The sequence below is a fragment of the Myotis lucifugus genome, unplaced genomic scaffold (assembly GCF_000147115.1).
Source record: "Myotis lucifugus unplaced genomic scaffold, Myoluc2.0 scaffold_212, whole genome shotgun sequence".
In the NCBI taxonomy this organism is placed as follows: Eukaryota; Metazoa; Chordata; class Mammalia; order Chiroptera; family Vespertilionidae; genus Myotis; species Myotis lucifugus.
In genome coordinates this window covers 439,677-453,986 of record NW_005871260.1, presented here as the reverse complement: position 1 = coordinate 453,986, position 14,310 = coordinate 439,677, and positions in this window count along the sequence as shown.

Genomic DNA, 14,310 nt, shown 5'->3' with positions numbered 1-14,310 from the left:
AAATGCTCTTTTCCCTTTAGCTAATACTATAAATTCAATTGCCTAACAGTTGAAATCTTTTTGTCACTGACACACTGAAGATTTGCATACCAACTTTAAATGAAGTTACACTAATATAAACCTTTTTAAATTGGTAGAGAATAAATAAATTTTATTGCACCACTGTTTTTGCAGAGGTTCTATTCTCAGAACTTAGCTGCTATAATGATTTCTTTAGTAGGACATGGCTTCTATCTGAATCTCTCAGCAGTTTTCTCAGTTAAGTGCATCTTTATGCTTGGCAAGATTAGGGTAGTCTAGGAAAATTAGTTTTCTTTTCTTATTACTTTTCCTGTTTAATTTGTAACCAGTTAAAACACCACAATATGATGGATGATTGATCCTAGTAAAACTGCCAAGTAAAGGATAATTGGCAGACTTTGGTTAAGCAATGAAGTCTTCCACTACCTTTCAGCAGCCTTTAAAACAAGCTCATTATTTAAATGTACATACTAGCAAAATTCTGGATGTACATGGAACTTAATTACTAACTAGCAGCGATGCCAGGTTTTACTTTTATGGAGGATGTGTAATGTTTATCAAGCAGCCTTATGGGTGAGCCCTAGCAACCACAGAGAAGAGGGCATGAAAATGAAATTTTGCAGCTAGATAACTACATCCTGGTCACTTCCTGTTCACTTAACAGGAGCACATCAGTGCAGGACTTCTAGTTGTTCAGTCCAATCAAGAATCAGGCCTGGTCCTAACCGGTTTGGCTCAGTGGATAGAGCATCGCCCTGCAGACTGAAAGGTCCCAGGTTTGATTCCGGCCAAGGGCATGTACCTTGGTTGAGGGCACATCCCCAGTAGGAGGTGTGCAGGAAGCAGCTGATCGGTGTTTCTCTCTCATTGATGCTTCTAACTCTCTATCTCTCTCCCTTCTCTCTGTAAAAAATCAATACAGGTCTGGAGATCTAGCTCAGTTTGCATATGTTGCTGCTGGAAATTAAATCCTTTCTGGTGATGTCAGTACAGGATGTGAGCCAGTTATTTCCTAGAGTGCTGAGGTCCCATTTTGTAACAATGTAGATATTACCAACTTTATTTTTAGGATGAGACTTGTTCATGAGACACGAATGACAGACAAGCTGACTTAAGACCCAAGTACATGTCTTATCATTCTTTCATTTATCTAATCAATGCATCATTTTACAAAGCTTTATTGAACAACTACTCTACATAAAGCTCTTTGCTACGTGCAGGAATATGTAAGATATACATGGTTCCTACCCTCATGCATCTTATTACCAATTCTGATGGATTTGACTTTGTAGCATACAGACAAGGTATGTATGCATGAAGTGTAATGTATCTTAGAATGTGAATATAATGACTGTCTTTTGGAATGTAAGCCACCAGAAGTTGAAAAATTTTTAAATCCTAGCCATAAATAAAAGAGTCAGCATGGTGGTACATGAATTATATATTCATGGAAGAGAGGTGTCATCATAAGATTCTCATCAACAGACGTTTGTTGAAGAGCCACTATGTAAATGTACTGGGTTGGACATCAGTGGATGAGACCCACGTGTTGGCCTTGAGGAACAAATGATATACCATTAAAAAGGATGCTGGATATATATTCTTCTGGAAAGGATTGGCACCCTAAAACTAATAGCTCTCAGGTGTTACCTTTGCAATCAGATAAGCAAAAGCTCTTACATTTACCAAGAGAATAACTGAATGAGCCAGTGTCTTGAAACCGCATATATCACCTGCATATTACATACTGATGAGGAGAAATGTCCTTCAAGTATCTTAAGAGACTTTTCATAGCAGAACCTCTTTTTGCCTAGAAGGGAGTCAGAAAAGATTTCAGTGCATCTTTTGGCAGTGGTGTTAAAATGAAGAGAAATGTAATTGCATTTTTCAATGGAAAGCTCAGCTGCAATGACCCGCTCAGTGAGTAGGATGTAAATTACCATGCCATTATCAACACCATCTTCCATCAATAAAACTGGAGGAAATACATGAGCATCATATAAAGTCCTTTTATCTTCAAAAGGATTTTATATTCATGACATTGCTCTGAAAGCAAACACAAGATTTTTCAAGAGATCTTTAACTATTTTGCAGAGGAATCATAGTACCAGGGATTTATTGCAAGCTGGGAAAAAAACACACACACAAATTAATTTGGACTGTTACTGAGATATTTTAATATTCAGAATTGAAGTAGTCACCATGTTTGTCTAGATGGGTATTCCATGGTCAAATTACACACGGATGGATGAAAAATAGGAAGCAGAATTGAGAAAGTTAGCTTATCCTTTTGGGGCCTATACTGGAGGCAGACTATTATGATGCATACAACTCTTTATTGCAGTTCACAGATGATGGGTTTGTTTTTTGTTGTTGTTGTTTTTTAATTGAAGGCAAGACCCTCCACCAGCAAAAATTACCACTAGCTTTATTGCGCTACTTGCTTTATTGTGGTAGTCTGGAACCAAATCCGCAGCATTTCTACGGTGTGCCTGTACTAAGCCTCCAAGTAGCCTAGCCGTTGAAATATCTGGCTATTACTACTAAACATCTTTAGAATTAAAATTTGGATTCTAAATCTATTTTGCGTGCATCACTGTGGCAGATTTTACTTTCCAAAGATGGATGCAACAACACCTCTCATCCCACATGCTCTTTGACAATGTGACTTTGTCACTTCCCCATCAGGAGGTGGAGTCTAACCACTCTCTTCTCGAATATGGGTAGGCTCGTGGTTGTTTGGGCCAATAGGGTGTGCTGCAGTTAACGCTGTGTGGCTTCCTAGATGGATCATGAAAGGCAATGCACCTTTGCACATTCCCCTTGTTAACTGAAATACTTGAGCTGACAGTACCAAGTCCGATGACCCTGAGGCTACCATGTGAGGAAGCCAAGAAGCCTGTCGGTGCTCCAGTCAGTAGGCCTAGTCTTTGTCATATCAGCCCAGGCAACAGAGATAATCAAAGGAAAAGGGGTCTCCCGGTGATTCCAACTCTCAGCCATGAACCACCCCGCAATTCTTCCCAACTGAAGTCCAGATCTTGGAGCAGAAAGAAGACATCTTCTCTGTGCCCTATCCAAATTCCTGACCCCCTGAATCTGTGAGCATCATAAAACCTCTGTTGTTTTAAGTCACTAAGTTTTGGGGTAGTATATCTCATAGTGCAGTTAACTGGAAAAATTGAGAAGGTAAACTTGACATTATAACGGCAAAGCATTATTGTCAACTGCAAATCCTGAACAAAGTTGTTCCTTCTCTGTAGAAGCAGAATGCATTGAAAAATTTGGAGAGGAAATTTGCACATTCCAGCAGACTTAATTATATTCACTGCCATTTTTAAACACCAGGTATTTTTTATGTATATTATTAGTACTGGTTGGTGCCTGAATCCCTTTACTAGGAGACAGTTCTTTCAGTTAATATTTTTAGCTGGAAGCAACACAAACCAACCGTAACTGATTAACCAGAAAAGGATTTTATTATAAGGATGTTAAGGAGCTCACAGAACTGTGGGGAGGAATCCAAACATACAGGAACCATTCTAACCCATGAATCTGAACCTGCCGGATGAGGAAATTGCAACTGCTGCTGTTCCCCACAAGGAAGCACCCAGGCTGGCTGCCCCTGATGGTTGGAAGACTCTGCTACCACCAAGGCCCCCAACGTGGGTTCCCCCCAAGCTCGGCCCCGCAAATTGCTTGTTTAAAAAAACAAACTTGACTGACAGGCAAAATCTAGTCCGAGTGCCTGCATCCCAGTTGCAAAGGGGTCTGGGACTTGAGTTTTCTGGATTCTGATAAAGTGAGATCCATAAGACTGCAAATTTCCCCAACATAGTGAGGGTGTTTGAACGGTGCTGGGTAGCTTGACAGTATGATAAATATGCACAAGATGGGATACATTGCAAGACAAACAGAATTTTGGCTGACCACAACTCAGAGGATTATTCTGGTGGTGCCAAAGCAAAAACTAGAGACAATTGATGGAGTACTCAGGTCTATCTGCAGGCGAGGCTGTTATATTTTGTACCAATGTATACAACTCAAGAGAAAATTCCTTGCCCTAGCACAGTGATGGCAAACCTATGACACGCATGTCAGAGGTGACACGTGAATTCATTTTTTTGGTTGATTTTTCTTTGTTAAATGGCATTTAAATATATAAAATAAATATCAAAAATATAAGTCTTTGTTTTACTATGGTTGCAAATATCAAAAAATTTCTATATGTGACACGGCACCAGAGTTAAGTTAGGGTTTTTCAAAATGCTGACACGCCGAGCTCAAAATGTTCGCCATCGCCCTAACCGGTTTGGCTCAGTGGATAGAGCGTCGGCCTGCGGACTCAAGGGTCCCAGGTTCGATTCCGGTCAAGGGCATGTACCTTGGTTGCGGGCACATCCCCAGTAGGGGTTCTGCAGGAGGCAGCTGATCAATGTTTCTCTCTCATCGAAGTTTCTAACTCTCTATCCCTCTCCATTCCTCTCTGTAAAAAAATCAATAAAATATATATTTAAAGTGAGTGCAGTGCACATTAAAAAAAAAATGTTCGCCATCACTGCCCTAGCAAGACATTGACCAATCTAATTTTAATTTTAGTCTTTCCTAGAAAAACCTGACCTGCAGAATATTATCAGAAGAGGTGAAGTAAATCAGCTTAACTCTGCAGTCTTTACACTTTACACTGGGCATGGGGCTCCATGCCCATCAGTTCCTGTCTTGGCACAGTGTGACCTTGAGAAGAAATGGTGATGATGATGATGACAACGACGACTATGATGATGATGATGATACCAACACTTATTGAGTGTTTACTGTGTGCTGGGTACTGTTTTAAGCACTTTATAGGTTAATTCTTTTAAATCCTTACAACAACCCTTCCAGGTTGGTAATATTATTATTATTATCTGATTTTACAGATGAAGAAACTAAGGCGCAAAGGGGTCCCCCATAGCTAATAAGCAGCAGTGCTTGCATTTTGACCCAGCCAGTCTGATTGTAGATCTGCTCTCCTACACAGTGATCGGGATTTGACTAGGTGTCTTGGTGATCGTGCTTTCCCCCTTGTCTGAGTCAATGCTAGGAATATATAAGTCACATATTAACTAGGAAGAAAAGTAGGAATGTCTGAGCTTAGGACAATTCATTGCTTTCCTAAATTGTTAGTAATTATTCAGAACCCATCATCCTAGCTGGTACTTTTGTATTTTAATCATTAGTTTGTACTTGTCTTCAATGAAGCACATCTGTCACTAAACTCTTTGCAGTTTTTTCGTTTTTGTTTTTGTTTTCCCATTCATGCTCATCAGCTTGACTTCTTATCTGCAATCTGGACTACTTTATTGCTCCATCAGCCAGATGATTTATATTTTAGAAATGTTAATTAAGGTCAGTTGTAACAGACTCCTTGATATTAACTCTTTCATTTAGAAAAGTTATACATTTATTTGTTCTTCTTGTTTATAGTTTGGAATGTTTTCTTCCCTTGAAAAACATGTTCCCAATCACCATACAATTCATTTGGAAAAGTATGTCCACAAGGTCTTCTTGGCCACAAACTGATGCCAGTCTCTTAAAGAATTCTAGTGATCAGTGAACCCCCCACCCCACCCCCCTCAGCAGAAACCACCATTGTCTTTCCACCCCGCAGTTGTGCCTACTGATGTGCTCAGGGGTTGATTCAGTTAAATATTGAGTAGTATCTGTTAAGTGCAGGTCAGTATGGCAGGCTGTCAGGGAATACAGGACGAATAAGGAACAACCCTTGCTAAACAGCTTAGAGGGTGGCAAGACATCTCCATAAGTAACTGTAAAGTACTCTAGAAAGAGATGTGTGTGAGTTGCAGTGCTTCTGTGGTGTGTGTGAAGCGTCATCCTTGTAGAGCCTGCCTGCCAGTCATGCATGAAAGTTCTTTACTGATCCAGACCTCCGGAACCGGTATTCTGTATTAGAACCTTGCAGGCAGCGTTCCAGATGCCTTGCATCAGGGATAATTTTGTAAATGACAAGTTGTACATTTTTGGCCCAGTGTTATACTGTTTCATCCTGAAGTTTCTTGAGGCCTTTAAAGTGTATTACAACCACTCCTGGTGATTTATTTGTGTCCAGTGTCAATTAGACCCAGAACATCATGTACTGTTAGCATGAACTTGACTTCAATTTCAAAAGATGATTTTAGCTTTCTATCTGCTGCAGTAACAACTAAAATAAAACAATTGTTTAATTTCTGTATATTCTTTAGTTTTCCCATGTTGTGAGTAGTTGATTGCTCTCTCTTCCCTCTAACCCAATTATATTCTGTAGACATTTTTATTCTTGAGGTGACATGGTAGAAAAATTATAGGCTTTGGAGTCAAATATATCTGGATTTTAAATTCCTACTATAGCTTTGGGTAACCTTTGGGGTAACTTTTCTAACTTCACAGAACTACGATTTCCTTGTCTCGACAGACAGTCTAAAGCAGCGGTTCTCAACCTGTGGGTCGCGACCCCTTTGGGGGTCGAACAACCCTTTCACAGGGGTCGCCTAAGACCATCGGAAAACACATATATATTGTTTTTGTGATTAATCACTATGCTTTAATTATGTTCAATTTGTAACAATGAAATTGGGAGTCACCACAACATGAGGAACTGTATTAAAGGGTCGAGGCATTAGGAAGGTTGAGAACCACTGGTCTAAAGGCATCTGCATGTCATACTTTTGAGATTAGTTGAGATGACAGAGTGGTTGCCAAAAATGCCTCAGTGAGTCCTCCGCTTACCTGTTTATCTTTCTCACTTAGGTAATATTTCTAAAGGAACTCTCTTTCCTTCTCTATCAGAGCAATGGTTTCTGTTGCCTCACTGTTTACCAGCATAGATTATTCCCTCCCTCCCTGCCCCCCTTCTCTGCTCATTGTGATCAACAGCATAAACTTTTTCTTCTTGTTTTCTGATAAGGCATGCTTCATGTAAATTTTAACTAATTCCACAGGTTACCATTGCTGTGGTGTGAATGTTTGTGTCTCCCCCAAAATCATGTGTTGAAATCCTAACCCCTAAAGATGATATTAGGAGGTGGGGCCTTTAGAAGGTGCTTAAGAAGGGTGGAGCCCTCATGAATGGGATTAGTGCCTTCATAAAAGAGACCTCACAGCGCTCTCTGGGCCCTTCTACCATGTGAGGACACACTGTGGGCAACCCGAAAGAGGGTCTTCACCAGAACCAGACCAGCATCCTGATCTTGGATTTCTAACCCCCAGAACTGTGAGTGGTAAATTTCTGTTGTTTATAAGCCACCCAGTATTTGTGATTTTGTTAGAGCAGCCTGACTGGACTAAGACAATCATAGTTTGCTTGAGTGAACCCTTAAGCAGTTTTCCTTCTCTAGCCCATACTTTGAGATTAATTATGTGATAGTTTTGTTATACCATCTTTTACCAATCACGACTTCCAATTTTGTATTAAAATAAACAATCGTATCTTTCCTTTCACATGGAATTGAAATTTTATTGTTGTCCAATACCAAACCTTTCTGCATGTCTTTCTATAGAAGATTTTTGTTTCCTGTTTAGCAATCTATATTTGGCTCAAGGACAGTCATTGAATACGTGCAGTGTTCAAAGCAATGTACTAAATGCTTTCACATTCATTATCACACAATTCTATAAAAAGTTGTGAGATGTATTTATCTTGATTTTCTGGTGGACTTATTTTAAATTGTCTACAGACAATAATAGTTATTTTTTCTGTCCTTTTCTAAACAGATAATGTTCTAAATCAATTCTTTTTGAAGGATGGCATTTAATTTTGTTTTACTAGATATTAAATATAGACAAGATAATAATAATGTATGTGTAAGGTATAAAGAATGAAATAACATTGTTATTCACCAACCAACTTAAGAAACATATACAACTAGCACATTTGAAAGCTCCCCTGTGTCCCTCGTCACCCTTTGCCTACTCCAACCCTGCCCAAAGATAACCTCTAAATGCTTACACTTTATATGTTTAAATTTGTAATGAAAACAATGATGCTGTCTCAATATTTTGAGCTTGTCTGGTATTACATCATTCCAGTCAAGGGCACCAGTATCTGTCCAGAGGTCAAATTTTAGTCATGAGTTTTTAAATGCACGATATGAAATAACTGCATTTTCTTTTTAAAATCATTTAGGAGCAGGTCTTTGTATTTTTCTTACAAGTTTTTTCAGATGGTCATAGATTTTTCATATGTTTCCCCTGGGCAAGTGCTGGCTGGCATAAACGCCACCAAGTGAAAAATCTGTTGGGGCATCAATTAAAGTCACAACCCCAGGAAGGGGACCGGAGAGAAGGCCCAGGAGGGAAGGCCTTGGTTCCTTGTTCTTTTCTTCTTTACACAGACCCCTGAGCAAGTGTTATGGGATTCATTTAAACTTTCTTCTGTAGGTTGACAGAAAGAAATGGAGAGTTATATATCAAAGAAAAAGATTAAATTTAGGGAAAGAAGAAAAGTGAGTTGGTTTAAAAGGCAAACCTAGGAACATTGCTCAAGAAAGGTGATAATCCAGGAATACAGAGAGATAAGCATAAAGATATGCCTAGGTCTTTGTCTTAGTCTTGTGATTTGGGGGAAGAAAATATTATTTGCTTCATTCTGAAGATTATAAAAAGGAGAGAGAGATAGAGAAAGAGATAAAGATGTATGTGGGTGAGTGGATGAGTGGGTGGGTGGATGGATGTCTGGATGAATGGAAGGTGTAATAATGAATAATGTGTTGCTGAGTGCTGTAGATTGAGTGTTGATATGTTGAAATCCTAACCTTTAAGGTGACGGTATTAGGAGGTGGAGGCTTTGGGAGGTGATTATGTCATGAGGGTGAACCCTCATGAATTGGATTAGTGTCCTTATAAATGAGACACAACAAAAAGGCACCACCTATAAACTAGGAACTGGGCTCCTACCAGACACTGCATCAGCCTGTGCCTTGGTCTTAGACTTCCCAGCCTCCAGAACTGTGAGGAGTAAATATATATTGTTTATAAGCCACCCAGTCTGTGGCATTTTGTTATAGCGCCTGAAATGACTAAGACGTTTTAAAGCTGCCTTTATCAAGAAAGAGACCCTTTGCAGCTAAAAATGAACATATTTCTGTCCATGCAAAAAAACTACAGCAAAAACCTGCTTTTTTTAGGTATTCCTTACTGCCTGCCTCTCACTTGAAAGAGGTTTTCCTCTTTTGTAAAAGAGAAAGTTGTAATTTTGAGAAAAATAATAACATTCTAGGGTTAGCAACATTTTTTAAAAATTTTAAACGAAGAATGTCATCACATTAAACTGTGATTCAGTCCAAAGAAAAATAATCAAGATTGTACAGCCAACTCTGTTTCTGCTCGTCATAATAAAGTTAGAACCACCATGAACTTTTTCATATCGATTTTTGAGCAATAAACTTCTTGTCATGCCTCTTTGGGCTAAAATATTGAAAGCTAAATTCTCAACTTGCTACTGGGCTCTCACACTCTCCTAATCCAGGTGTTCAATTATTCTCTGACTCATTGGACATAGCAGATCATTACTTATCATTTTAAAATTAACTCTGGGTCTGGGACACATACAAACAATACAGTTTCTTGGTCATTGACTTTTTAAGGGAGCATTTCAGCTCTACAGGCCAAATTGCAGTACTAGTACAACCCATTTCATCAGCAAAGAGATCTATATAGCACTAAGATGGTAACAGGTTCCAGCCAGTGGGCCACGTATTTCAAGAAATTCATTGAAGATGAGAGATTAGAACTACAGAAGTTTTGAACCCGTAATAACTTTCTGGATTTGATCTGTAAAGTAACAGGGAGCTTGAAAAATGTCAGCACTTCTTCCAAAGTGCTGAAAACAGGCCTCTAAACATTGTTTGATACAGTCAGATCGTATTATTGATGACCGAACTTTATAGACCTGCTTTACTACTCAATTCAAGAGCATGTATTGGCTGTCAAGTTAACATAATAAGTGTAAGATTTATAAAACAGTCTCTGATATCCAGGGGTTTACAGACTATTTGAAAAGATGTGGCATGTACTAAAAAATCTTAATACAGTGTAGATGAATGCCACAAAGAGTGTACCAAAAAGGGAGAAACATTCCCATTGAAAACGATTTCTTTTGGCGGGGGTGTAGGAGAAGCCATGAGGGCAGGTCAGCCCAGGCGAACCTGAAGCCCTCCTGGCTGAAGATGGTCTCTGTAAAAGGGGTTATGGCTCGTGTAAGTGAGGGGGGTCTTGACAGGTGGTGGTGAGGGAGGGGCATTTCAGTCTGAAGGATCGGAGGCCTCTCTGATCAGAACATTCTAGAGCTGATGAATTTTATTCCCTCCGAATAAAATTCAAAGTGCAGACCCTGGCCTCCCCGACCCCACCTCCGTGCCCCGGGCTCACTGCTGGTCTGAGAACTGCCAGGGTCTGTGAGGAAATAGAATCAGAAACTTCTATAGCAATAGATATTGCTGTGATATTTTGGTTGTATTTTATAAAATAATTAATCTGCAACAGAGTGAAACAAGAGAAGTGGTTCTTTACCACAGAGCCCTGCCTTGTGTCATCTTGCTCCTGTGTCTTCCGTCTCCTTTTCTTCCCAGCCTTCGCTTACTGGTGCACCTGCAGGCCTCCTAGCGGTTCCGCCATCGTGCCAAGCAAACACTTCTCACCTTTGCTCTCCCCTCTGCTTGGCATATGCTTCCTCCCTGTGACATCCGCTCTCTCTCCCTCTCCTCCTCCGAACCTCCCCCGTTGTCCTGATAAGGTTCAGCTGTCACCTTTTCAGAAATGCTTTCCCCGATGGCTCATGTACACCTCCCTCATCACTCTGTCTCCTTACCTTGCTTTATCTTTCTTCCTATAGGTTATTCACCCCCATGTATATTTATTAGCTTATTTAGTTATTGCCTGCCTCACTCTGCTGGAAGGCAACTCTGCAAGAACAGGGACTTGTTTATTCTGTACACTCTCTGTTCTTAACACCCAGAACAGTGCTTGAGAGAGTTGGCCTTAATAAATATTTGTCCAATGCACGCATGAGTGATTGAGTGAATGGCAGGAACAATTGCAGTGGTGCTTGAAAATGCAGATATGCCTTAGGGCGCACTAGGTAATTTAATTAGGGTAGAAAAGGGGGTGAGAGAAATGAAGTTTCAGTCAGCTCTAGCTTCAGTTCAAGTGGGTAAAGTCATGTTTTGGTTCTAGACTTCAGCATATGTGACTAAAGAACCTTCTCCTTTCTCTGAGCCTTACCAGGTGCCGTATCACGATCAAGGATCCTGTTTGTAACCAACTATAATGTGCTTGTTTTATTTTGGTATTTCAATCTTAGTACCATAGTTCATGTTTTAATGTTCATCATCGTACCATGTAAGAATTTGCTCCCCAAACTGGTTCAACTTCCTGGAAAGTGCAGTGTTGTGAGCAAGGGAGCATCCCCTAAAGGAGTCACCCACACATGTTTGTCTTTCCACAGCGCAGGGCTTATGAGAGGAGACTCCCCAGGAGTCCAATAGAGTCCCAGGCAGGGGAGCTTACACAGGTAGAAGTGAGCAGAGCAAGTGTCTGGCACAAAGTCCTGGTCACAGAGGGAGAGGCGGGTATCGGTCTCTCAAGTCTCAAGCCACCAGCTACAGTGGCCGTGTGTCTGGTCCAGGAGAAGCTTGAGTTGGGGTTGTGGGAGCTCTGAGTTCTTATAGCCCACAGGGATGGAGGTCCCACTTATATGGAGTCCTTATCTGAGGGGCCAGCCTTTTGAGCATTCTGGCCCCTCATAAGGGCATTCCCATTACAACCCATTACTTCAGTCCTGACATTGCACTTGACATGACTGTCATGGCTGACGGTGACTCCGTATTGTCAAAGGTGGCCAAAAAGTCCATTCTGTTCTTGCTTTGTACATGCAGCATTTTGGAAATTCTTATGGATGGGGGAAGGGAAGAGTAATGCTGCCTTAACCATTTCAGAGATCCATCAGAGTGCCCTGCCCTACAGCTGGGCCCTCAGGCAGTGCTCAGCTCACCAACATTTACATTTGGGATTCTTCCCTCTGGGGGTGATGAAGGCCTGGAGGGGGTGAGGGTGAGGCGCCACAGTTGGAAAGAAAGGTTAGTTTTCCCAGGCTGAGGATATTCCACAGGGTGAGACGAGACAGCCAGATGAGAAACCTGTGCCCACCTGTGTTCCCAGCCCTCGTGGCGTGTCTGCTGTTTACTTCCAATGCCTTTCAGTGCTCCGGGTCCCACTAAGAGGAAACCAGTCCCAGTTCTGAGCAGCAAGAAAGCTAGTTTTTCCTTTTGAGTGGTCTGGTGTACATAATTAATGTGCCCAGAAAGCTACTTAAATTAATTATGGGGTTGTCCCCCAAGAAGTATTCCATGGGAGGAAGTGCATTAAGTGTTTTAAGCTAGGATCTAGGAGTTCCAGATTCTTTTTTTCCCCTCACCATGAGGACTTTGTGACCTCAGGCAATTCAGTTAATGTTCCTCTAAAGTACCTATAGGATACTTTATTGATCCATATTTTATTCATACATGCCACTTCTGAATCTTAGGAAAACCTCAGTAGGATTATTCAGAGGGTCGTTGAGTGAAAGCCAGTAATGCCCTTTGAGATCCCCCATAGAAAATTGCCTAAAAGGACCTGGTTATATATATTTTTCTAACATCCCAGAGTAGTTATTTTATAGAACTAATCATTATTTTTTAATATGCCCAGTTATACCCATACATCTGCTTAATTCTTTGAAATCAAAGATGGCCTGAGACCTAAGCTCTTGCAACTCACCTGCGAGCACATGCAGACAGGAAATGATGGAGCAGGTTGCATTTTCCTTGGAAGAAGCCAGGAAGAGGGACTTACATAGCCTCATGTCTCCCCCCCTTTTTTTTCTTGCCACTTGCGTGAAAGAATTTGTCCACTTTTAGGGTTCCAGAGGAACCTGTGCTCAGAAGTGAACAAAATTAGGGATTTGAATTTTCTACTTTGTTTTATCTATTTTTGTTTGTGAGGGGTGATGCAAAATAGAGCACTAAGACTCTATTGATGAAGAGTCAGTAATTCTAGTTGTGCCCAGGAAATTAGAGTTTTTTTGTTTTTGTTTTGTTTTTTAGAAACAGGTTTTTCTTCATTATGGCGGTATGGGATTTGTGTATGTTCAACCTTTGGCCCAGCATCAATATACATATCTCTATAAAACTGTTCTACTTTTCTAAGAAAAAGAGAATAGATGCTGTAAAATATTGTCTCCAAATAAAGTTGTGTGGAATTGTAAGAAATTGCTTTAGTTTGCACAAATCTCATTGAAAAGCTGCAGAAAATTTCCTGTCATTCCCAGTGGGTATCTTGCATTTTTCCTGCTGCACATCAGCAGCTGGCCAGCAGATGGCACTGTGTGGCAATCAGATGAAGGCTTCCTTTTCGCAAATGTGCTGTGTGCATTTCTGGCATGTATTATAAATACTCGTTCTGTTAGCATTACAGTGGAGGGTCTGACACTCTTTTTGAAATACAAGGTATTAAATGTCAATTATTTGTAAATTTGTCTCTTATACAGGCACATTATTATTATGTAGTATTGCCCTCTAGAAGTATAGTGAAACTGTTCCTCACTCCTTAAGGAGCTTTTTATTTTTCTGAAGCTTAACATTGGAGTTCACTTAATAGCTTGTTCTAATAGGGTAGAGATATATCAGCAAATAATTTCCACACTAATATTATCTTGGGTGCTCTGCCCTCTGTGCTTGCATCATGGAATGGATGTGGTTCTTCAGAGAGCTGCTACCAACTGCTCTCCATTGCCACTTTGTGGATTACTGTGGTGGCCAAAAAGGATGGAAGGAAGGAAGGGAGGGAAACTAGCACCCAGTTACTCAAAGTGTGGTCCAATAGCCCGTTTCTACCTGGGTGTTCATCAGAAATGCTGTATCTTGACACTCCCTACCCCCTACACTTAGTGAATCAGAATATGAATCATGTAAACATTAACATTCGAGAAGCACTGACTATTAAGTGCCTCCTCTTTCTTTAATGTAAGCAGATGTTGAGAGCCTACTATGTGTCAAGCAGTGTGTCCTGGGCTTGGATTGCGGAAATGGCCCAGTCAGGATGCTAGCTACCAGGGAGTTTATAGTCAGGGGATGGAAGAGCATGTTAAAAAAACAACACACAACCACATTACCGATTCAGCAATGGAGGTGCTAGGCCAGGTATGTACTAAGTACAAGTACGTGTTTGGTAGGCATTGGGGCTGAGATTCACATTTAATCCTTACAATAACCCTGAGGG